This window comes from Mobula birostris, chromosome 4 (genome assembly GCF_030028105.1).
Source record: "Mobula birostris isolate sMobBir1 chromosome 4, sMobBir1.hap1, whole genome shotgun sequence".
In the NCBI taxonomy this organism is placed as follows: domain Eukaryota; kingdom Metazoa; phylum Chordata; class Chondrichthyes; order Myliobatiformes; family Myliobatidae; genus Mobula; species Mobula birostris.
This window is the reverse complement of record NC_092373.1, coordinates 133,164,211-133,190,791: the sequence shown is the minus strand read 5'-3', so window position 1 is coordinate 133,190,791 and position 26,581 is coordinate 133,164,211. Positions and strand designations below refer to the sequence as shown.

The window sequence follows — 26,581 nt, the reverse complement described above, 5'->3', positions numbered from 1 at the left end:
GATACCCCAGCAGGGGGATAAAAAGGGACAGGTTCGCTAAGGCAGGTCACACACGACACCCCGAGGTAACGAGACCCTAGAAGTGGTGCGTCTCTCACAAGTCGGTGGGAAGTTTTGGACGGCTGGTCGCGGGACAAGCCATAGACGCACAGGGTGGAAAGGCAGGACCGGCGGGAACCTGGTGTGTGTCCACCCTTGCCAGAGTGCCAGGTTCACCACAGAGAAACGATCGTATCTGGAAACGGGGGGGGGGGGGGGGTGGTGGTCACGGTCGGTGACCTCAGATGACATTACAAAGGACTCGCCCGAAAGCTGACTGCGAAGGTCTGTGTGGAAGCCGCTTGAATATTCATTCATTTTGCTCTCTCTCTCCTTCCCCCCACACTGTCCATCTCCCACGGCAGCGATTACTGCGAACTGAACTGAACTAGATTGAACTGAACTTTGTGTCACTTTGAAACTGGTCATTTACCCCTAGACAACGATAGAGCTTGATTGATCCTGTTATCTTAATTCTGTGTATATGTGTGTTTATCATTGCTGAACTGTTGCATTTATTATCCTTTTGATTAAAGTACTGTGTTGCTTGTTTCTTTAATAAAACTTTATTAGTTCTAGAAATCCAGACTCCAACTGAGTGATCCATTTCTGCTGGTTTGGCAACCCAGTTATGGGGTACGTAACAAGTTAAAGAGAGAATTCCGAATCAACTGCATCTACAAGAATGGAATGCCCATTACTGAGTGCCAAAAATGAGGCTGAAGATTTTAAAACCATCTTCAGTCAGATCTATCAGGACTTTTACAATCTATTTGATTCCTGCTTGGGTCCCTACTATTACAGAAAACAGTCTATTCATCCAGTCTGATTCCTCCACATGATAGGAAACAAGTAACCAAGAGTATGGGGTACAGCATTAATTGTCCCTGAATCACTTATATATCTATCCGTCCTGCAATAGTATCTGCCCATTAATGTGGAAGATTGCTTAGGGGTGTAAAGAATCAGAATCAGTTTTATCACCGGCATGTGGTGTGAAATTTGTTAACCTAGCAGCAACAGTTCAATGCAAAACATAATCCAGCAGAGAGAGAAAAAAATAAGTAAACAAGTAAATCAATTACAGGTGTCCCCCGCTTTTTGAACGTTCGCTTTACGAAACCTCACTGTTACGAAAGACCTACATTAGTTACCTGTTTTCGCTAACAGAAGGTATTTTCACTGTTACAAAGAAAAGCAGTGCGCGATAAAAAAAAAGGTAGCACGCGCCCCGAGCAGCCGCTCTCCCCTGGATTCGGAATGGCATTCTCGCCGGCATTGCTTAAAAACGTGCCTGTGAGCAGCCGTTTGCAAGATGAGTTGTAAGGTAGCAGAAAAGCCTAAAAGAGCTCGTAAGAGTGTTGCACTTAACGTAAAACTAGACATAATTAGGCATTTTGATCGTGGTGTATGAAGTAAGGACAAAGTGAGTTTGGCTTGTGGAAGTTGACGAAGATGATGTTGAAGAGGTTTTGGCATCCTATGACCAAGAACTCTTAGATGAAGAGCTGATGCAATTGGAAGAGGAAAGGATAACAATTGAAACTGAATGAGTAATGATAAAGTATGACTTTAATTTTGAAAGGGTATGTCAGTTTAGGGCATACTTGCAAGATGGTTTGAGTGCTTACAAAGAATTGTATGATCTAAAAATGCGCGAGGCTCAGCAGTCAAGCAAGCTTTCCACATCAGCCACAGCAGACGACGAACCTCGACCTTCGACATTGAGGCAGGCAGACATAGGAGAAGATGACTTGCTTGCCCTGATCGACGATGAGATGACATCCCAGTGTGCCACCACCCCATCCCCCGGGCTGTGGACAGATACCGATTCGCGGAGAATGCAGTGGTAGCCGGGAGGCACGCAGCACATCTTTAAGAAAAAGCCAAAATAAACATGCTAATTAATTACGTGCCAAGCGGCACCTAATTAATTAGCATGTTTATTTCGGCTTTTTTCTTAAAGATGTGCTGTGTGCCTCCCGGCTACCGCTGTACCCCTGCATGCTTCGCGGATCAGTATTGGTTCACTGCCTGGAGAGTAGGGGCCGCTGCACCACCCAAACTCCGACGACTTAGTCTAACACACCATCATCAGTGTACTCTGTGCTGTCTTCCCGATTCCCGTAAGTGATACTACACTGTACGTACATTATTTCTACTTTATATCAGCTGTGTATTTTTATGTGTTATTTGGTATGACTTGGCAGCTTCATAGCTTAAAGGTTACTGGAGAGCGCTCGCGCCGTGTTTTTGCAGAGAGCGCTTGTGTGAGATTTTCGCTACGGAGAACAGTTCAGGCAATGATTGTGGAAAAGTATTTCTACTTTATATAGGCAGTGTACTTATCATATCATTCCTGCTTTTACTATATGTTACGGTTATTTTAGGTTTTATGTGTTATTTGGCATGATTTGGTAGGTTATTTTTGGGTCTGCGAACGCTTACAAAATTTTCCCATATAAATAAATGGTAATTGCTTCTTCGCTTTATGACATTCCGGATTACGAACCGTTTCATAGGAATGCTCTACCTTTGGATGGTAGGGGAAACCTGTACGTATATTGAATAGATTTTAAAAAGTGCAAAAGCAGAAATATTGTATATTTTTTAAAAAAGTGAGGTAGTGTCCAAAGATGCAATGTCCATTTATAAATCCGATGGCAGAGGGGAAGAAACTGTTCCTGAATTGCTGAGTGTGTGCCTTCAGGCTTCTGAACCTCCTACCTGATGGTAACAGTGAGAAAAGGGCATGCCCTGGGTGCTGGAGGTCCTTAATAATGGACGCTGCCTTTCTGAGACACCACTCCATGAAGATGTCCTGGGTACTTTGTAGGCTAGTACTCAAGATGTTGCTGACTAGATATACAAACTTCTGCAGCAGCTTTCAGTCCTGTGCAATAGACTCTCCATAACAGACCTGGCTGATTTCAATCAACAATGAAAAGGGTTGATGACTGTGTGGCCAAGTAGGACTTAATCACTAATGGTTTTCCCAGGATATCTGAGTTTCAGCTCTAGTTGCCTCCTCGGTCTAGACACGGATCAAAGAGCTGAAATCCAGAATTTTGAGGAGAGTGGTTGTCCAGGTTATCAAGGTGCTATTTGGTATTAGTTTGGTATTAAAGAGTTCTAGTACAAATGAAATCAGACATCAGTGATATAACACTAATTAATTGGAGTATTAGCTTGAACAAAACAAGTTGATTGCAGTTGATGGAAGCCCACCATCTCATTCCTAGGATGCCACTACCAGAATTGTTCTGGCCAGTACCTAGGGCAAAACCTCTTCGTCCACCTTCATAAAGTCACAAAAATAAATGTTTGCTAATGATTGCCTAATCTTCAGTTCTACTTGAAAGTTCTTTGAAAATGAGGCAGTTCATGCTTGAATGCATCCAAACTTAATCTTTAGGGAAGGGCTGTTTAATGCCAAGTAACACTATCTGCAGCAAATGAAAAGCTGACCATCTTACCTTTACAATCAGTAGCTTAATCATACTGAGTTCCATAGCATCAATAAGTAACAAAATAGACCAATTGCCAGAAGTATGTAGGTGACTAACCTCTTATGTAAGGTACAGTGTGATGGAAAAAATGCGTGTAGGTCCTGCGATACTCACTCAAGATGTCAACACTATATAACTCAAACCAAGCTGTTATATTTTCATCAGTTTTTAAACAATCAGTTTTAAGCAATCCCTTTATCATGAGCATGTGGTGGCTGCAATGTTACTATCTGCAAAATTCACATCATTTAATTGACTTGTCTGCTTTACCAATGACCTCTATAATGTTGGAGGATAAGGGCAGCAAGTGCATTTGAACACCACCACCTGCACCACTGCACACCGGACATGGAAATAGATCATTGTTTCTTCATTGTCAGTATGTTTGCTTCCAACCCAGTAACATTGTGGTTCTGGAAGGTGGCTTGCCTCCACTGTACTTGAGAATATGGCATTAAATGCAAGTAATAACTGTACTTCATAAAGGAATTAAAAAAACTTCCTAGCAAAGCCAACTACCTGTATGTAAGGCAAATGTTAAACAGCGTTTATTTCGGATGCTTTTAGAGGGAACTGTTCTACAGAGTAAATATGCCATTAGTGTAGATTTATAACTTGATAATGTATGCATAGAGACTGTCTCTGCTTATATCTTCATTCAGATCTTGTCTCTGTGTTTGCTGTTAGTGGAAATCCAGCCTAATGTACTTTAGTACTATTTTTTGATGTTAAATTAATTTGAATTTGAAACTGTATTAGAAAAAAGAATAAACCTCAGGCTTGAGTTGCAAATGTACACTATGTGATTAAGCAAGAAGTCTGCTTTTAATGAACAAAAAATATAATCTTCATGTGAGTAAAATGAGACATTTAAAAAATCTCAAGGAGCTTTTAGGATACCTGGATATCATTTCAATTTACCCAAATTTTTTAAAGAAAAAATGGCAGTTACGTGTGGAATGCATGTATGAACGTGGAAATCTGATGTTCTTTTAGCATACTATTTTTTGTCATTCTGGCTGTGTTCCAACTTTGAACACCTCGTGGACTCCAGATGCAGGTGTAACTTCCTGATGTTTCTCGTCAGATATATTGGAAGTTGACAGTGAACTTGATTCATTTTGTTTGAGGGAGTGAGGTTAGTTTTGAGCAGCATACACTATTTTGAATTGAGGTGACTTAAATCTACTTAATTGACCTTGTACTTTATCTTGTTTTAAGGATTGTAATTTTTAAATGTTTAGAAAAATGATATTTTTGAAGAGATATTTGTGAATAATTCATGGGATTTCTCATTTTAGTAGTTCTGAAAGTCAGTAAGACTGGGGGTATAGGTTTACTGGTTGTCTGCTAGGACTTTACTGATAAAAGTTGAATCTGGTTTTGTGGTGCAATTTGTCCAGGTAAGTACACATGGTAATAGGCCCTTCGACACCTTCTAAGCTGGTCCCGTTTGCCTGTGTCTGTCTCATATCCCTCTAAACCTTTCGTATTAATATATCTGTCCAAATGTTGCAATATGCCTGCCTCAACTACTTTCACTACTAGCTTGTTCCATATTGGCAGCACCCTCTGTATGAAGAAATTGCTCCTCAAGTCTCATTTAAATCTTTTCCCTCTCACCTTAAGCTTGTGTCCTCTAGTTTTTAATTCCCTTTTCCTGGGATAAAGACTTTATGCCTTATCTATGACACTCATGATTTTATACACCTCTATCAGGTCACCCCTTAGTCTCCTATGCTTCAAGGAATAAAGTGCTAGCCTGTTCAACCTCTCCCTATAACTCAGGATCTTAACTTCTGGAAATATTTTCATAAATCTTTGCACTCTTTCTGGGCAATATGGCCCGTTTGCCAGGATTGTGATTTTGGACATAATTGTGAGAGGTTCTACTGTCTCAATGCCACCTGTTATTTAGAAGATGACCCCTGGACCACCACCTTCCCACCAATGCTGTATCCAAACTGACCTTTCCCACCATGGTAATACTACTGTAACTTTATGTTGTCTCATCTACTCTAATGAAGTACTTCGAGAGATTGGTTATAGTTGGAATTAATTCCGGCCTGAGCAAACAACCCCTTGCCATTCACCTGCTGCCTCAATCGGTCTACAGCAGATGTAAACTCACTGGCTCTCCACTCTGCTTTGTTGCACCCAGACAATTGCAAGACATGTCAAGCTACTGTTTATCAATTGCAGCTTGGCATTCAATATGATTATACCCTCAGTGCTAATAACCAAACTTCAAAACCTGGGCCTCTGTACTGGATCCTTGACTTCCTTATAGGAGATGACAATCAGTGCAGATCAGTAATAGCATCTCCTCCTCACTGACTGTCAGCACAGGTGCAGCTCAAGGATGTGTGCACAGCCTACTGTACTACTCTCTCTATAGTCATGACAGTGTGGCTAAGCACAGCTCAAATGCTATCTATAAATTTGCAGCTCGCAAGAGGAGGCGTACAGTGCTGAGATAAATTGGATAGTTGAGTGGTGTAACAACATCAGCAAGACCAAGAAACTGGATTTCAAGAAGAGGAAGTTGGGAGAACACACATCAGTCCTCATTGTCCTCACACATCAGTCAGCAGTGCAAATGGTGAGCAGCTTCATGTTCCTGTGCATCAGCTCATTGGTGCAACCATGAAGAAGACATGTCAGTGTCTTTTATTCTTTAGGAATTTGAGGAGATCTGGTATGTCACCAAAGACTCTTGCAAATTTCTATGGATATACGGTTGAGAGCATTATGACTGGTTGCATTACAACTTGGCATGTAATCTCAAATGCACAGGATTACAAGCTGCTGCAGAGGGTTGCAGACTTAACCAGCTCCATGGGAACACCATTGAGAACATTTTAAAAGACAGCATCCATCCAGAATAGACTCTCCTCTCATTATTGCCATCAGGGAGGAGGCATGGAAGACAGAAAACCCACACTCAGTGATTTAGAAACAACTTCTTCCCATCCACCATCAGATTCTGAATAGTCTATGAATCAATGAACTCTATCTTATTATCCCTTTTTTGCACTGTTTAGTTACTTTACAATTTATAGTATTTTTGTCTTTGTGCTGTACTGCTGCTGAAAATCAACAAATTTCATGTCATTTGTTAGTGATAATAAATCAGATTCTGCTTTCCCTGCCCTCAAGACACGATCCAGCCTTCACAGTGTGTTGTGAGAAGTGGTATCTATTGCAATCTTGACACACTATGGCCCAGTTAGCTGGTGACACCAAAATAAGTAGGCAAGTGAAGTAGTGAAGAGCTATGTGTGTGGGAGCATTTCAGTTACTGCATGGCCCCTCACCCATTCAGTGAGTCCACTATAGGTGTCTCTAATTGAGGGTTGTGAGGTTTTGTAACTCTTCTTCAAAGGGTTGTTGGAAACAAATTCTTTAAATACTTTAAGGCAAAGGTAGGTATTTTTTATTAGCAAGGAGGTAAAATAATAATCAAGGTATACAGGAATGTGAAGATGAGATTACAATCTAATTAGCCATGAATTTAAGTGACCACGAAGGCTTGAGCACTCTTTTGAGCAGAGATCTCATATCTGTTGATTGGTAACTAATAGATATTAAGACAATCTATGTTCTGAATGAACATAAGACTGGGCTTATGCAGCTCTCCTGGGCAGACAACTCCAAAAGTTCACTAATGTTTGAGTGAAGTGGTTTGCTTATCTGAGTCTTAAAAAGCTTACTTCTTATTGTCGAACTGTACTCCCCTGGTCCGAGACTCCTTGGTCAAGGGAAACATCCTCACAGCATACAGTTTGTCAAGCTGTTTAACATTGCTGTGAGCTTTGTTGTGAGTACAGTTTCATCTCACTCAATTTATCTTGCTAATGCTGAAACCAGTCTGCTGAATCCTTGTTGAATTTTCTCTCTGACAAACCAAGAGACCAAAGCTATACACCGTGGCCTGGTAAATCTTGCAAAGGCACAATGCAATTGCTATAAGTCTCCATGATAAATCAAATCAAATCAAGTTTAATTATTATTCAATCATACATGGATTCAGCCGAATGAAACAGTGTTCCTTTAGGGCCAAGGTGCAAAACATACACAGCCCATTCAAAATAGTGAGCAAAAATACATAGTTATTCAAAAAAAACTACATTTATAGTTTAAGACCGTGAGCGATGCATGGAAAATTAAAGAGAGTGGGCTTCACTAATTTGTTTTTCTCCTCATATATAATGCCCTACAAGACATCTTTAAATGTGAAATACCCTTAGAGAGTAAGACCATATACTTTGGGTATACACCTCAAGAATGTTTGAAAAGAGATAAATATTTAATGAATGTACTGCTGGTGGCTGGTAAAAAGACTCTTCCCAGGAAATGGTTATCACAGGAGAGCCCAACTCTAAATGTATGGATGGAAATTACAATGGACATTTACAAAATGGAGAAGATAACAGCATCTGTTAATCATAAGTTGGAACAATTTTATTCATACTGAAAAAAATGGTTTAACTACATAACACCTCATAGGCCTTATTTTATTCTCACAAGTCAATGAATATGTTGTAAAAAAAAAGACCATTCCCTACTATGTACATAGTTTTCTTCTTTCAATTGTTCTCTCTTTCCTCTCCTTTCTATAAGTGTAAACCTCAGATAAATATTATGTGGAGATTTGTGACAAATATGTGTGTGTGTATATATATATATAGTATCTGAAATACATCTTACGGAAATGTTTGTTTGATGATGAAATTCAACAAAAAATAAATTACAAAAAAAAAGACCGTGAGCAACATATCCCACAAATTATGGTATAGTTCCCGGCACTGCAATCCAGCCTGTCATTTCACTGATCGAACACTGGTGAGCAGCATCGACGGGAGAGGCCAGCTGCCCCCCCCCCCCCACCCCCAACCCACAAGCATGGATGCCTTGCTGCACCACCTCTGACATCTCCTCTGCTGGACTGCAGCAACAGGCAAGCCCGCAGTTTCAGGCCTATTCCTCGCTACAGTCGAGGCTACGCAGCTTCCCCTCTGTCTGTCACCTCAACAAACAAGGGAAACAGGCCTGCAGCATTTTATATTATCAGTGTCCAATAGGGACTTGCGATCGCAAGAGAAACATCCAAGGCAATGACCCACGGTTTATGCCGCCTTTATGCATCAACTCCAATGCCTTTGAGTAGCAGGCAGTTCCTCCAAACCCAGTCTGGCTCTTTTGACCCACTGGCTAGCTCCTCCAATATGTTAGGCCCAGGATAGATCCTCAGAGATGTTGACACCCAGGAATTTGAAATGCTTATTCTTTCCACTTCTTATCCCTCTGAGAACCTGTGTGTGTTTCCTTGACTTGTCCACAATCAGTTCTTCGGTCTTACTGATGTTGATTGCAAGGTTGTTGCTGCACTGTGACACCAGTTAACTAGCTGATATACCTCGCTCCTTCTTGTAACCATCTGAAACTCTGACGACAGTTGTGTTGCCAGCAAATTTATAGATGACATTTGAACTGTGCCTAGCCATACAGTCATGGGTGAAGAGAGAGTACTTAAATGGGCTAAGCATGCATCGCAGAGGTGTGCCAGTGTTGATTATCAGCAAAGTGGAAATGTTTTTCCGATCCGCAGAGGCTGTGATCAGACCACAGCCACTTTTATCTCCCTCTGTATGCAAAATTCCCACTGAGGTTTTATTCTCAGCAAATGATATGAGATCCCACCTCCTCCTAGCAAGATTGTTGGCATAGGTTGTGAGTAACTGGGGCCTAAGTACTGATCTCTACAGCTGAGTAACAGCCTAGCTACCTAAAAAAATCCAGTTGATTCCAGTTTTTTAATTTCCATCTAACAACTAATTCTGTATCCATGTCAGTATGTTACTTCTGATTCCATATGTTCCAACTGTTAACAAATAATGAAAATCTTCTGAAAAATCAAGTTTGTCCTTAACTATTTTAGTTGCATCTGAAAAGAATTCCACTGCATCAGTCAAACATTTTTTCTTTCATAACTCCTTGTTGACTGTGCTCTTTCGTGTGTTTTTTTTCAAGATATCCAGTTATTACATCTTTAATTACAGATTCCAGCATTTTGCAACAATTGTTACTAGTCTAATAAATCCCAATTAATCTGCTTTCTCTCTTTGCTTTATTAAACAGTGTTCACATTTGCTAACCTTTAATCCACATGTTGATCTCGTTGCAAACTACATTTTGCAAGGATTTGCAGAAGGGTACTATGTGTTAGTGTCTAGCTCCTTCCACACACTTACAGTTTTTGTACTCACTTGTTTAATAGTTTGATTTTTGTAAATACAATCTGAAAAGTAGTAACCACAGCTCAGAATGCATGAAGTGAAATGGTTGGTCATTTAAACCCCACAGAATTGTTGATCTGATATTTTACCAGTTGGATAATTTTATATGCACCGAACTATTAAACTCTGAAAGGCTGACTATAATTTTAAACTAGCTGACTCAACCACAAAAAAAGCTGATAACACAAAAGGGCCACACAGCTGCTCTGAATAAAGCCCTGTGTCTAAGACCATCTCCATAAAGTGACAGAATAAGTGAAATTCCTTTTTATTACAATAGATTTTATGATTTTTATTGGTTTAGAATTGGATTTGTGTTTCAGTTTGTTTTTTTTTCATGAAATCTCATATCTGGTGGTCTTGTACATGAGAAATAATGAAAGTGTATTTAGAATGTGTGTGCATTAGAGTGTGAACTTGTCGGGACTTACGTGAAGCTTTTTCTAATATTCCATTAGTTCTATCATGAAACAAAAGATACTGAAGTATAGCATTTTTATACTTTTTAATTTGTGATTTTGGAAATTCTTGAAGAGTAAATTTAATATTAATAATGTAAAAATATATTTTCTTAATTTTTTAAGGGCCACGCTCCTCTAAATCAGCTGAACGTAATTTGTTTCCTAGCTGAACCTTGAATTCAATTGGACAAAAATATTTAACTAGATATTTTGAGCCTATCTTCACAGAAGACGAACAAAAAATAATTTGATATTAGGGGCAAAGGAGAAGGTGTCTCTATTTTTGAACAAAATGTATTTGGCAAATCATGGGACTAATGCTGATAAATCTCTTGATCATGATGGCCTGCATCTGAAAGGAAGATATATAGTGGATGCATTGATTACAATCCTCTGAAGTTGCATGAAATCTTGATTGTTACCAGGGATGTGAAAACCACAGAAGTAACACGGCTATTCAAGAAAAAAACTGAAAAGAAAATTTGGGGAAACAATAGCCCAGTTATCCTAACATTATCATTGAGAAAATGCTGGCTTCAATCATTAAGAAGTGTAATAACACAGCTTGATCATAAAATACATAATCAATGTGGTTCAAGATTCTGAGGTGGTTTAACATGACAGACAATCTATTGGAGTTTTTCGAGGAGGTTACCAGGAAAGTGGATGAAGGGGAGGCAGTGGATATTGTCTACATGGACTTCAGTAAGGCCTTTGACAAGGTCCCGCATGGGAGGTTAGTTAGGAAAATTCAGTCGCTAGGTATACATGGAGAGGTGGTAAATTGGATTAGACATTGGCTCAATGGAAGAAGCCAAAGAGTGGTAGTAGAGAATTGCTTCTCCGAGTGGAGGCCTGTGACTAGTGGTGTGTCACAGGGATCAGTGCTGGGTCCATTGTTATTTGTCATCTACATCAATGATCTGGATGATAATGTGGTAAATTGGATCAGCAAATTTGCTGATGATACAAAGATTGGAGGTGTAGTGGACAGTGAGGAAAGTTTTCAGAGCCTGCAGAGAGACTTGGACCAGCTGGAAAAATGGGCTGAAAAATGGCAGATGGAGTTTAATACAGACAAGTGTGAGGTATTGCACGTTGGAAGGACAAACCAAGGTTGAACATACAGGGTTAATGGTAAGGCACTGAGGAGTGCTATGGAACAGAGGAATCTGGGAATACAGATACAAAATTCCCTAAAAGTGGCGTCACAGGTAGATAGGGTCGTAAAGAGAGCTTTTGGTACATTGGCCTTTATTAATCAAAGTATTGAGCATAAGAGCTGGAATGTTATGATGAGGTTGTATAAGGCATTGGTGAGGCCGAATCTGGAGTATTGTGTTCAGTTTTGGTCACCAAGTTACAGGAAGGATATAAATAAGGTTGAAAGAGTGCAGAGAAGGTTTACAAGGATGTTGCCGGGACTTGAGAAACTGAGTTACAGAGAAAGGTTGAATAGGTTAGGACTTTATTCCCTGGAGCGTAGAAGAATGAGGGGAGATTTGATAGAGGTATATAAAATTATGATGGGTATGGATAGAATGAATGCAAACAGGCTTTTTCCACTGAGGCAAGGGGAGAAAAAAACCAGAGGACATAGGTTAAGGGTGAGGGGGGAAAAGTTTAAAGGAAACATTAGGGGGGGCTTCTTCACACAGAGAGTGGTGGGAGTATGGAATGAGCTGCCAGACGAGGTGGTAAATGTGGGTTCTTTTTTAACATTTAAGAATAAATTGGACAGATACATGGATGGGAGGTGTATGGAGGGATATGGTCCGTGTGCAGGTCAGTGGGACTAGGCAGAAAATGGTTCGGCACAGCCAAGATGGGCCAAAAGGCCTGTTTCTGTGCTGTAGTTTCTATGGTTCTATACTCAGAGGTTGTTTCCTTTAGTGGTAAAATCTAGATCAAGGGGAGCATACATCTGGTTAAGTTCCTACTTTAAGAGGAGCAATTCTTAATAGTTTTTGAACCTTTAGAATTTTCTACACACTGAAACTTAGGAGCTGGTCGGTAATCAGTGGATATAGTGTATTTATATGTTCAAAATAGATTTGATAGGCTGTTAGATAGAAAGTATCTATGCAAGATAAAGGCTGATGGTATTAAGGTTAATATATTAGTGTGAAAATAGGCCTGACAGAAAACAGGGGAAATAGCAAAATTATTTCAAAATGGCAAACTGTAACCAGTGAAGAGCCACAGAGATCAGTGCTGACCTAAGACAATTTAATCTATATTCACAATTTGGATACAAAGATTGGGTATAAAATTTTAAGGTTAGCTAATGACATAGAAGTAAAGAAAATCAGTTGTGAGAAGAAACACATTTGCAAAGATACGAACAGGTTGAGTGAGTGGGCAAAAGTAATAAGGAGTACAGTGTGGTGAAATATGGAAGGTGTGAAAATGTGTGATCGAAAAATGAAATACCATTTAAATGGCATTAAACAATTGAAGCTGGTGTTCAGTGATTTTGGTTTTGGTGTACAAGGATTACAACAAGTCTGAAGGCAAGTAGGATGTTGGTCCTTGTTGCAGGAGAATGGGGTACAAAACAACGTGTGGTAACTTTTGTAAGTTTTGTCACAATAGTTAAAACCTTTGGAATCACACCTGGGCTGTGGCATACAGTTTTGGCTCCTTATTGAAGGAAATTCTTTCCTTAGACCTAGTGCAGAAGAAGTACATTGTATTTATTCCAGATACATACTTATTTCAGATATGAATAGACGATCTTAGGAAAGATTAAACAGATTAGGTCTGGAATTCAGAAAAATGCGAGGGATCCAATTGAAATTATAGGATTATGAGGAAGCTTGCCAGATTAGATGCAGTGAGGATGTTTCCTCTAATGGCAAATTTGGATCTGGAGAAATATAGCTCTTCGTAAATTGCCCATGTAAGATTCTGAGGGATATTTTCTTCACCTAAAAGGTTGTGAATCATTAAAGTTCTCTACCCAGCAGGAATTGGAGTCAGTAAGTATATTCAAGGCTGCAATATATTTTTAGACTTTAGAAAATTAGGTAGGAAAATGAAATTGAATAACAGTGCAAGCTTGAGAGGATGCATAGCTGAATTCTGTTCTTTTTTTTTCTTACATCTTCAAACAAAGTTCCCTCATTATGGAGCAGGCCATGACTTTTTTCCTATGACCATAATTAAGCAGCTGTTCTTTGGCTTTCACAGTTGACTTTCAGGTGAAATTTGCTTTAACTATGTGTACTTTTCTACAATGTTTATTTTCTGTTTAAATTTCTGAATTAGTTTGTACCATTTCATTGCCTTGATAAAAGCGTCCTACTCTGACATGGTGGCTCTCCTATTTGTTGTTACAAAACTGTTGGCAGGTGCCTCATAATATTTTGTTGTTTACATCCTATTCCATAGGAAGAATGTCTAGCCAACAACCCTCTCCTTCTAATTATTCCACTTCAATTTAACCACCACAAACAGTTGTGAGCAATGTCTTATTAAAGCTTATATTGCTTGCAAATTATTTTCAACATTATCTTGTACTGCAAGTTTAAAAGTCCTTGTCTCATCTTATCTCAGTCAAATCTTAGCTGTTCTTCCATATTTTTGTGCTAAACAGTTCAATATTTATGAAATCAAATTCTCAAAAGATTGGTAGGATTTGTAATTACATTTGCTAAGCGTTTAACCCAGTCCTCAGAATTGTAAGTCCAGCAACATTGGTAAGAACTGCACTAATGCTTTGTTTTACATTGAAACTTTGCACCTTACTGTGTATCTGTGACTCCTTTTAACAAAGATTAGCTCAAGTTTACTTTTGATAATTCGTTATAAAGTGCTTTTTTAAAAAAAGATTTTGATAAATGTACAGTGGTTTTAGACAATTTGACGACAATATAGCACTAATATTTTACTGCTCGGGGTACTTTTTGATTAAGGTGCTTTTGCTTTCTAACTTGTAAGCATATCAATTATGTATTTTAAATGCATATTATAATAAACCAAGGCATTCCAAGGTCTGTCTATGTGTGACACTATTAATCATCAAATATCAAATGAACTATGCATATCTCAATCATATAACAATTAGTTAACAGATGAGAAGGAACTTGTCATTTGTTTGTGATGTATATCAATTACTGGGATGAAAATAAACAAGGGTGGGTTAGTAAATTTACAGACAACACAACGGTGGAACTGTAGACGGTGTAGAATGTTGTCAAGAGATACAGCAGAATATAGGTCAGTTTAAGGTATGGGTGGAGAAATGACAGATGGGCAAGTATGAAGTGTTGGACTTGAATGGAGAATACAGGTGTCCCCCACTTTTCAAACGTTCGCTTTACGAAACCTCACTGTTACGAAAGACCTACATTAGTACCCTACTTTCGCTTTCAGAAGGTGTTGTCACTGTTATGAAAAAAAAATTCAGCGCGCGATAAAAGGCAGCGCGCCCTGAGCAGCCGCTCTCCCCTGGATTCTTGCCGGCATTGCTTAAACACGAGCCTGTGAGCAGCTGTTTGCATGATGAGTTCTATGGTATCAGAAAAGCCTGAAAGAGCTCGTAGGGGTGTTATACTTACGGTAAAACTAGACATAACTAAGTGTTTTGATCGTGGTGAACGAAGTAAGGACAACGTGAGTTTGGCTTGTTGAAGTTGGCGAAGATGATGTTGAAGAGGTTTTGGCATCCCATCACCAAGAACTGACAGATGAAGAGCTGATGCAATTGGAAGAAAAAAGGATAACAATGAGTAATGATAAACTACGACTTTAATTTTGAAAGGGTACGTCGGTTTAGTGGATATTTGCAGGATGGTTTGAGTCCTTATTAAAGAACTGTGTGATAGAAAAATACGCGAGCCTCAGCAGTCAAGAAGCCTTCCACATCAGCCACAGCAGACGATGAATCTCGACCTTCGACATCGAGGCGGGCAGTCATAGGAGAAGATGAGCTGCCTGCTCTAATGGAAACAGGCAACGAGATGACACTCCAGTGTCCCACCACCCCAACCCCCAGGCCACAGACAGATACCGATTCGCAGAGAATGCAAAGGTAGCCGGGAGGCACACAGCACGTCCTTAAGAAAAAAGCCAAAATAAACATGCTAATTAATTAGGTGTCGCTGACACGTAATTGTCAGCCCAGATCAGAGACGACGCAATCGGAAATCGGCACGGATCTGGGCCGACAGTTACGGACGGCACCTAATTAATTAGCATGTTTGTTTTGGCTTTTTTCTTAAAGATGTGCTGTGTACCTCCCAGCTACCGCTAGACCCCTGCGTTCTTCGCGGCAATGTATCGCTCAGCGGCCTGGAGGGTGGGGGGGGGCACTGCACCACCTAAGCAACGACGACTCAGTCTAACACACCATCATAAGTGTGCTCGGCGCTGTCTCGATTCCCGTAAGTGATACTACACTGTACATATTATTTCTACTTTATATCGGCTGTGTATTTTTACGTGTTTTTTGGTATGATTTGGCAGCTTCATAGCTTAAAGGTTACTGGAGAGCACTTGCACGTGTTTTTGCCAGCAGCGCTTGTGTGAGATTTTCTGCTGACGGCGCTTGCGTGAGATTTTCGCTCTGGAGAACAGTTCAGTAATGATCGTGGAAAAGTATTTCTACTTTATATAGGCTGCGTATTTATCATATCATTCCTGCTTTTACTATATGTTACTGTTATTTTAGGTTTTATGTGTTATTTGGCATGATTTGGTAGGTTATTTTTGGGTCTGCGAATGCTCACAAAATTTTCCCATATAAATAAATGGTAATTGCTTCTTCGCTTTACGACATTTCGGCTTATGAACCGTTTCATAGGAACGCTCTACCTTCGGATGGCAGGGGAAACCTGTATACATTTAACAGTAGGTTCTTTAATAGCATTGATGTACAGAGGTCCTATCCCATTACTCACTGAAGCTGGCTATGCAAATATGTAGAGTGGTTAGGAAATGTATATGGCATGCTTTCCTTCATTGGTCACCCCATTTTCGGAAGGATATGGAGGCTTTAGAAAGGGAGCAGAAGAGATTTACCAGAATGCTGGGTTGAACAAACTTGGTTTGCTTTCTCGGAGGCTGAACAATGAACTGATAGATGTGTATAATTTTATGAGGGTCAAAATCTTTTTCCCTGGATAGGAGTATTGAGTATCAAAGGACATACATTTAAGGTGAGGCGGGAAAGTTTGAACGAGATGTGCGGGGCGAATTTTTATTACACAGAGTGGTAGGTGCTTGGAATGGGCTGTCAAAAGTAGTGCTGGTAGAACGGGCTGGAAGCACATACGATAGTGCTGGTAGATAAATGAATAGGCAAGGAATGGAGGAATATGAATCACATTCTGGCAGAAGAGATTTAGTTTAAATTCAGCATCATGTTCGGCAGAGATATTATGAGCCAACAGATATGTTTCTATGCTGTACTGTTCTATTTACGATTGAAGGAGCCACCTGGAAAGTCTTTTCCTGGAGTGGGTCAAAGGTTAAGACCTCTAATGAAAAAGTAATGCTATGCAGAGCCATTTATAAAGATCACACTCACATTCTGTCTGCAGAGGAACCTTTAAATACTTAATGGTTATTTTTCAAGTGATGTTTGTGAATTCAAGTCCAAATACAGTGGATTCCAGTTAATTGGGACACATTAGGACCAGTACATTTTGGCCCATTTAAGCAGCTGCCTCAATTAGCTGAAGTTTACTGGAAATAGTTAAAAAGGTACATAAAAGACAAACTACCATTTAACTGAGTAACAAATCATGTGTTTAAATGAAATATAGATCAAATTAGAACACTATCAATACTATGACAGTGCTATCAAACAGTGTATTAGTTCCGAATGGTTATCAACAGAGGAATTCAGCATTCTTTTGATTGACTATAAGTGAACAAAATCAGCAGGGGCACCTTTTATAGATGATGGATAGCCTTAATGCAATACTATCAATGACTGCATCGTCCAAATCATTGTTTTCATTGTAACATTCAGGATATTTGTCAGTAGTTTCAGATTCTTCATAGTTCCTAACTTGTTGAAGTAGTTAAATCATTTCACTTCCACTCCCATCAGTTTCTGGCATGAATGCTTAAAACTGAAGTGACCAGCACAGATCTGAATCATCTTAACGTTTATTTCTCACCAACTATCTATCAGTGACAAAAATCACTGATTTTTGAATGCAAGCACACAGCACTGACACTGTTTAAAGATTGTTTGTTTGAAGCACACTGTGGTGTAAAATGGCAACACAAGGGCTTGTGTCTGATGCTAGTTAGAAACTGTTCGGTAGGATTCTCCTGCCCCAATTAAGCGACATAGTGTCCCAAATAAATGAAGGGAATCCGAGCTGTTTTCTTGATTAGTGTCTGTTCTTTGAGTTGGGTCAAATAAGTGGCTGCCTCGATTAACCTATGGCTCAATTAACCGGAATACACTGTATTTACTAGAGAGAGGTGAATTACAAATGGTTCTTGACTGTATTATGATTACCACTGAAATAAGAAGGTACTATGTGTTTGAGAGTAATTAAAGGTAATAGTAATTTGAGGTCTGCAACCTATTGTAGTTTTATAGGTTTTGTTATGTGATATATACTTGCTCAGTAGCAAATGTTGTATACAGTACATATTTTATGCTGCATGTTTAAATTAAAAACTTGCTGAATTAATATATGTTGTACAGGTGGTGCACATGCATGCAGAACTCAACTTCTTTAGAACTCGATTTTGAATCTCTAATATTTGCCCATTAATGTTATTTATTTTTGCTTTGATATTGATGACTTTCCTAATGCCATGTGATCACTCGGCTGCGATGCTGGCAGTTTGCCTGGGATTGCCAGTGGATTTAATAAATCACAATCAGACTAGTGTCATTACATCAATATTTTTCGTCAATTATGCAGAAGGTCAGAAGCTGCATTCTGTGTAGGAGCCCCAGCATGTGGCATTTGAGAAACATCTGGTACAGTATCATAACTATTGGTAGGATGGAAGAATCCAATTTCCACCTTTTAAACAAGCTGAAATTTGCCTTTTATGGATCATGCTTTCTTGATCATAACCTTCAGAACATACTGCATTTGCTGTCTCTAGTGGCCCTTGTATAAGCATATTCCCAGAAGTTTCTTTCAATAAACAGAAATGAAAATATTGTCTTCTGTGAAACAGATGGGAGTTATTGTTTCTACAAGCGGACACTGAATATTTTTTGACACCCAGAGATCTGCCACAATGCAATTGGTGCTTCTTATTTAGTTTAAGCCAATTGCCACTGCAAAAAAAAACATTTTATGCATTTCTGATATCCAGAGACTTGCCGTTGCCAAGGGGAAGGATCTCTGCAAATATTACTGTATGGCCCCCTTTGTCATTGCTTTCACAAATTCCAGAAGATTTCAGGGACTAAGCAGGTGAACAAATGCCTGTTTGTAACACACAGTCACCTGTGATGAGATCCAGGTGAAACCAGAAAGCTTCTTTAAAGAAAATACGAAAATAGCAAAAGGGGCTTGTAAATGAGCAGAGTGGCAGAAGTAATTTTTGCTGTGCACAGAGCAGGCATTGTGTTTATTTGGGTCAGGAGACAAATCATCTTTCATGTTGATGACACTTGGTAAAGTGGCTGAATGTACGAGAGATGATGGAGAATGCTGGATGCAAGTCTCTAAGGACATACTCCCCTTTTCTCATATCGTCCTTCATTGCATTCTAATAGGCTGACTAATGTACCATGGAAATTTGCTCTAGGTATTGAAAAAACTGGCATTTTGCTCTCCAAAAAATGCAGCATCTACCTCATGACTTAGGCATGTAATATATTTTCTGAATCTTTGAGAAATGCTAAGTGTTGTGAAAATATGATTGCAGAATAGAATTTACACATTTTTCTTTTCTAATTAAGCTAGTAGAGTAGCTTGATTTTAAATGCATGTTTTGGCTACTGCAGCATACATGGATATTTTCTAATGGATGCCCTTAAGCAAAAGGCATCCTTGCCTTGGGGACATTCATCTTTTTCTGTGTCACAGACTTGCTGGCAAAATCTTTGTGATGCTCTCTCCAATTTTTCTTCAGTAAATCAAATCTTCCTTCCTTCAGAAAGATGAATGCTCCTAGGTTGGGGTGTTACAAAAAAAAAATCAATGCAGGCAAAATTGAAACAGTATGCCTTCGTATTGATTGGCCTTGTGAAATCGAAACTAACAGCTTTGTAACTGTTCCAGTGGACAGTTAGCTGACCTGTAATGGACAAACTATCAATATTAGCATTACTATTTTATCTGGTAGTATATCATTTTAGAACCAAGTAGTTTGATATGAATGTATGGCTTGAAATTTAAATATAATATGTAAACTAGTATTGCTTTTATTCCCTGTACAAGAAAAGAATTATAATTATTGTGTAACCAAAAAGATTAATTAAAAATACCTGCTACTTAAGCTTGTTTATTTGAAGATATTTGGAAAGAAATGATGATTTAATTAACTGTGTGAGTGCAAGTACGGTCTTCTATATGGAACACATCGCTGTATTATATCAAAATGTTTCACAACTGCATTCTCTGTGAGCCACATCAAAGAGCTCAAAAATAATTATTCAATCTTAGCATTTGTTTGTTTTCTGAATTTTATTGGGGGGGGCAGAAGAAATTAAATATTTCAAATATGCCAATTTATTTTCTGCTCTTTATATCTGATCTTGGTGTCAAATTTTCTGATGTACAAGTAACTTTGAACTGATTTCTTTTGTATTGCAATGTGGAGCATGTTTATAAACAGCTGGTATTCAGACTTCTCTGATTTAAAAATGAAGTGTATTTTTAATACTTATCACTTAACTACCAACAGAGTTTAACTCAGTTCTGTAATCACATATCTAATGGAATTGTAGCTGTGGTCTATTTTGGGGCTTTGAGTTTTGAACCCCCAGGTTCATTTTGTACTAAATGCTTTATAAAAATCAAGTGGCTGGTTAACAGAAAGAGATAATTATTAATTGTTCTGACAGAAGATTAGAATATATTTGAAAAGTTATGTCACTTATCAATTTTAATGCCGTATTAGTGGGTTACTAGTGATTTGCTTTCCTGATAAAGCATAACATAATTTTGTGTGTGTGTGCGTCAGAACTATATAACATATCAATCCCACATTCCCTTCACTCCCCTTTTGAGTTGTTCTTACATCAGATATCAACTACTTATAGAAATCCTTACCTCAGCATGAAATGTATTATTCTTGCAATACTTTGCTCATTAAGTACAATGAAATGATAGTGAAATTGAAGATGGCAGTGGACATTAGGTAATAAATTCCTTTGTTTCTGCTCAGCGTAAAGTGCTAAATGAATGATTAAATGGTCTAAGCTTCAAGCCGCTCTGGCTTTTTCATCAATGATTGCAGACATGCTGATTGCAATAATTAGGCACAATTTCCTGGTAAATATTAGATTGTAGTATATTTGGCTTAATTGTGTGGTGATTGCACATTGCAATAATTACCTCTAAGAATGTAAAATAATTTTGTTTGCGGGTAGCATGAAATTTTTGCTGCTTAATGATATGCCTTGGGAAATTTTTGGCATTGTTCCATGTTAGTACAAAAGTCTTATGGACCGCAAACCACAGTAAGATTTGTCATCAATCTTTCTACATCTTTTGAATATTATTTTTTTAAAAATCACTTAGATTTTAAAGAAAATAAGCTGATGAAAATCTTAAGAAATGAAGAAGCAGCTGTTTAAAAGTATCAATAAATTTGCTCCTAAATATAAATTACAATTAAATATGGCACATGAAAGAAAAATATCCATTTTCTTTTTATACTAATCCTGAAACCAGCATAGGTTTTTGTAATCACTTCATGGGGCCACTAAGTTTGAATGGTTCAATGCCCAATATGATAAAGCATTAGAGGTTTATATTGTTAACACTGAAGTACAGTATGGGATCATTGCTGTGTTAATTTGTGGAGACAAGGTAAAGGGTGTTGGATTATTGGAAGTGCTATCATTGAAGTAAAATGTTGAACTGATTTTTCCCTCTGCTTTTTCAGCATTCAGAATTCTGTTGCAGTATTACAAAATCAGTAATATTTTATTGGTATTCTACCATATTGCTTATCTCAGTGGATAGTGATTCAGAACTGGTAAATTCAAATTCTAAGTGGCAGTTTGAAAATTCTTTTACCGACCAAAATGCCTAAAGAAGTACGTACTTCTGGCAAGGCTAAAATTTATTGACTCCCCTCATTTCTGTTGAGAAGATAATAGTAAGTTGACTCCTTGAACCTCTGCAGTTGATCTGGTTAAAGTACCCTAGTGATGATTTCCATGATTGAAACCCAACAGCCAGAAGGAACTGCAAAATATTTCAAGTCTGAAACTGTGTGATGCGTGTTGCAATTTGAAGCTGGTAGGTAGTACCTATGTGTTTTCATTTCTTTTCCTAAGTGGTAGGGATTGTGGGTATGGAAGGTGTGTGGAAGAAGTCTTGTCAATTTGTAAATTGAACAAATTGCACCACGTTGCACCAGTGATGGAACAAGTGGTAGATGGGATGCCAGTATCGTAGTAGGTTTCATCTTCAAGTGGATTGAGCTTCTTAAGTGATGTTATGATTTTACTGCGGCAGGTGGAAAGTATTACACAATACTCCTAATATATGTTGTATGTGTTGGTGAGGGTTGCAAAGCAAGGGAAATGGGCAAGAGCAGCATTTGTACCAGGATAAACAACCACTGGTCTGCTCTTCCAGCAATTTATTTGGTAGGTCCAGTTAAATTTCTGGATGACATTAACCCTCCAAAATATTCATAATGGGACATTTAGTAATGCATTTTATAATCTCCTGCTTGTAATCAGTGTTGCACCCAGAAAGTTGCAGCGCATTGTATATAGTTTGTGATATTGAGTACACAGTTAAGAATTTTTTTGTTGTTGAGGAAGAGTTCTGCCTGGTTGTGCTAGTTTTCTCCATGCATTCCACGCAAATTTATCAAACAGTATAAAGGATCACTGGATTTGAAATGTGTATTGCATTTTGTGCAGAAAGAGGTTGTTAGAGTCGTAGAATTGCACAACATGGAAATAGGCCATATGGCCCTGCTCATCCATGCTGACCATTAAGTACTGCCTGTATCAATCCCATCTCCCAGTACTAGCTTTCTATGCCTAGATAATTCAAATGCTTGTCTTTCAGTAACCCAGCTTCAACCACTTTCTTAGACAGTGCATTCCAGATACTTACCAATCTCTGGTTAAAAAGGCTTCCTTCATTATCCCTTCTGAATGTCTTCCCACCTTACCCTAAACCTATGTACTCCAGTTTTATCTACCACTGCTCCAGAGAAAGGTTTCCTGTAATCTACACAATCTATACCCCTCATTATTTTACATACAGTAAGTTCCCTCTCAGCCTCTGCTCCAGAGAGAACAGATATAGCTTCTCCTCTCTTCATAACTAAAGTGTTCTGTCCTAGGTAACATCTTGCTGAATCTCCTCTACACCCTCTCTAGTGCTGTCGTATCTTTTCTCTGGCATGCTGACCAGAATTGCATGTAGTACTCCATCTGACATCTGCTCAAGGTTTTATGAAGTGGGGCATAACCTCACTATTTCTATTTTTGATGCCCCAACAAAGAAAAGCCAGTATTCCATGTACCTTTTGTAGCTACATTATCTACCATTGTTTTGCCACCTTCAAAGATCTGCGTTCTTGTATGGTGTATGCAGACATCCCACCTCTCCCAGAAGATCCGGGAGTCTCCTGCATATTAATAGTGGCTCCCTGATGCCCGCAAATTATATACAATGTCCCAGAAATCAATTTTTTTGAGAGTGAGAGAGCACGTGCGGGAGAGAGAGCGAGCGAGAGAGAGAGAGAGAGAGACAGAGCACGAGAGACCACAAGAGCGAGAGAGAGAGAACGTGTGAGAGAGAGAGAGAGAGAGCGAGCGAGCGACCGACCACAAGAGAGAGCGAGCGTGAGAGAGCCCATGAGAGCAAGAGAGCGAGCGCAAGAGTGACCACGAGAGAGAGAGCGAGCGCGGGAGACGACGAAAGGGAGAGAGCGAGAGCAAGCGTGAGAGACCATGAAAGTGAGAGAGAGAGAGAGAGTGTTCCAAAAAAAGAAAATATAAAATGTACGTCACTCCAGACTATCCTAAAGTGTACCCCTGCCTAATAGGGGTCAAAAATAATGACAGTGTTGCTCGCTGCACTGTTTGCAACAGTGACTTTTCTATTGCCTATGGTGGGTTAAGACTGTAAATGACATGTTAAGGTGAGTTTTAACAGCTGTCATTCGTTCATTAGCATAACTAACATTATTTAAACTAGCTGGCTATCTGCTAAGGAGCTACTCTATTGTAGACATCCCACCTCTCCCGGAAGTTCCAGGAGTTTCTTGCAAATTGATGGCGCTACCTCTCTGAAATTAGTTTTTGCAGGGTGGGATGTGTGTGTATGCCCAAGTCTCATTAGTATATCCAAAGTACATCTCCTCATATTTGACTAGATTAAGTACATCACCTGGCTTTGTGGCCCATTTCACTATCACATTGATGCATTCCTGCAGCCTAAGGCTGCCTTGCACACTATTGTCAATTATTTCAATCTTTGTGTGATTGGTGAACTTACTGATAATGCCTCCTACATCCACATTCAAGTTATTCATATATTGGGACACCAGTACCAATCCTTGTGTGACACCACGAGATCCAGGCATCCCATCACAAAAGTAACCTCTACCATCATCCTCTGGCTTACTGGACCCAAAATTGGTCTGATAGTAGGAGATCCCAGAGGCTGTAACATTTTGAATCAGTTTGCTGAATGGAACCTTGTCAAAAGCTTTTCTAAGATTCTTGAAGTAACATCTACTTCCCTGCCCTCAACAATCCATTTTGTTGCCTATTCAAAGTATTTAATCAAGTTGGGCAGACGGAATCTACCCTTAAGAAAGCCATTTTGGCTACCCCTGACTAGTGCCTGCCTTTCATAATTGTTAATCCTCTCCTTCAGAATTTTTTACAGCATCTTTTCTACCACTGGTACTGTATTAGACTTCCAAGTCTCTGGTTACTAGGTTGTTCTCTGATACCTCTGATAAGGAGGACCATAGTTACTGTCCTCCAGTCATTTGGAGGACATTTATCCATTTGCTTGTGTTCAGCAAAGATTTAAAAATTGCAACCAGAGCACAAAGAATCTATTCGTTTGACTCCCATGATAACCTGGGATAAATCCCACTGTGTTCGGGAGACTCATCCAACCTTAAATCCTCTATCTCCAGAGACCTGCTGATGACTTTCATCTACCCCTTCACTAAATTCTCCAATGATACAGTCTGTTTCCTTTGTGAATGCTGATGAAAACTATTAATTTGCGGTCTCATCTGTGCCTTCTAGGTCCAATCCAGACTGCATTAACACATAAGAAAACATGCTTGTAGCAAATTTTGCTTACAAAACTGATGGCAATTCCAAAATAATAATATCCACATTCTGCTGATTGGACTTTTTGCAAATCTTTACAGAGGGTCTAAATTAAGTTTGTTTGGGTGTTAGGTCATGAATAAGTCTGTTCTTAAAAGCTGGAGTATATAGCTTTTTTTTGGAATTTTCTGCAAACTGACCACCCAGATATTAGAATCAAATATTTTCGTATACTTCTTTTAAAGCAAAAGAGTGCATGATGAATAAACTTCTCGGGCTTCCAGCCAAGTACAGGTTTAAAATTGTGTTCCTCAAGGAAATTGTGTTCCTCAAGGTAGATCATATTCTGAAGTAAGTACCCTTTTTACATTAACTCATTTTAAACTCTTAATCAACTGCGCTAATGTGGCATTCTTAAAGTTTTCAAAAAAATTTTTTTTTATATCATTTTAAAATTGCATTCTTAAATTAACCCAGTAGTACTTGTTCATGACTTCTCTCACATGTGGCAATAGGCAAATTACTTTGTAGAGGTCTGGGGGAAAGACTTGGCAAAATTACCACATTTTTAGGTTCAGTAGCTACCCAAAACTGAAACTGTACTTATAATACTTATACTTTAAAGATAAATTTAAATATTAATCAAGACACAATCAAAATCTTAGATATTACAGTTATCAGATTTGGTGCCCTACTGGTTGCCATTGTGTTTCTGTTGATTCCATAATCATAAAACTTGGTCAAACAAGCTGATTGTAAAATAATTTATCATGTTATTTTCTTGTGTTGAAATTTTCAGGATTAGATCAAGTAATTTTATACTATCACTGACAATGACAGTTGCAATATAAGGAAGCAGCAGTGACTTTAAAATAGTTATGAAAATGACAAATAAGGTCAGTATTTTGTCAGGTCTCTGGTCACATTGGATATAATTCTTTTTTTGTGTAGAAAGAATTCTTTTTTGTAATGTTACGGTGTGAGAAACATAAAACAATACTTGGTGAAGTGTATTCAAATGGTCTGCCATGCAAAGTGCTACTGCAACTATCTCTTCTGCTAATAGTGTGATCGGGTAGAATTTCTAGCCACCAGTCTTCTCTGGAACTGCAATGACTCAAATCACAGAATGGTGTCTGTTGGCATAAATAGTGAAGATATTTTAGCCATTTATGTACTACTTTTAGCCTATCTACGAGGCCAGAAAATTTAGAGAGGCATTTGCTGCATTATTGATCAGAAAATCTCCAGGCTAAAAGCACCATGAAGTCAAACTATTACTAGTTCTGCTTTTTCTGTATGCTACCACTTTGCATTGAGGATGAGTTCTGTCTTCATTCATTCTCTTTACAAAGGATGATTCTTGATTCATCCTTCGTGAAAATCAAAAGATGCATTCTGACGAAGGGTCTTTGATCCGACATGTTAACTCTATTTTTCTTCCCACTGATATGGCCGGGCCTGTTGAGTATTTCTAGCATTTCTTTTTGTTTTGTTCTGATTTAACTCCTTGTGGTTTGACCATTGCAAAATAAAATGTCAGCAAAATTTTTGTAATTGGAATTGGTTTATTATTGTCAAGTACCAAATTACAGTGTGGTACAAGCTAGCTTATTTTGCGTACTGTTTATACAAATCAAATCATTACACAATGCATTGAGGTAGAGCAAAGTAAAACAACAGATTACAGAAAGAAGTGTGACATCCAAAGGGAAATGGCAGTAAGGTGCAAGATAGATAGTGAAATAAAGAGTCTGTCTTATTGTACCATTCAATGGTCTTATTGAAGCAGGATAGAAACTGCACATGGTACATACATTCAGGTTTCTGTATCTTTTTCTGAAT

General features: G+C 38.7%; 1 protein-coding gene across 2 annotated transcripts in view; it reads left to right on the top strand.

Moving 5' to 3' along the window:
* Positions 1–26,581, top strand: part of lrba (LPS-responsive vesicle trafficking, beach and anchor containing) — an 803,145-nt gene that overhangs the window by 304,323 nt on the left and 472,241 nt on the right. The gene's annotated exons all lie outside the window — the stretch shown is intronic.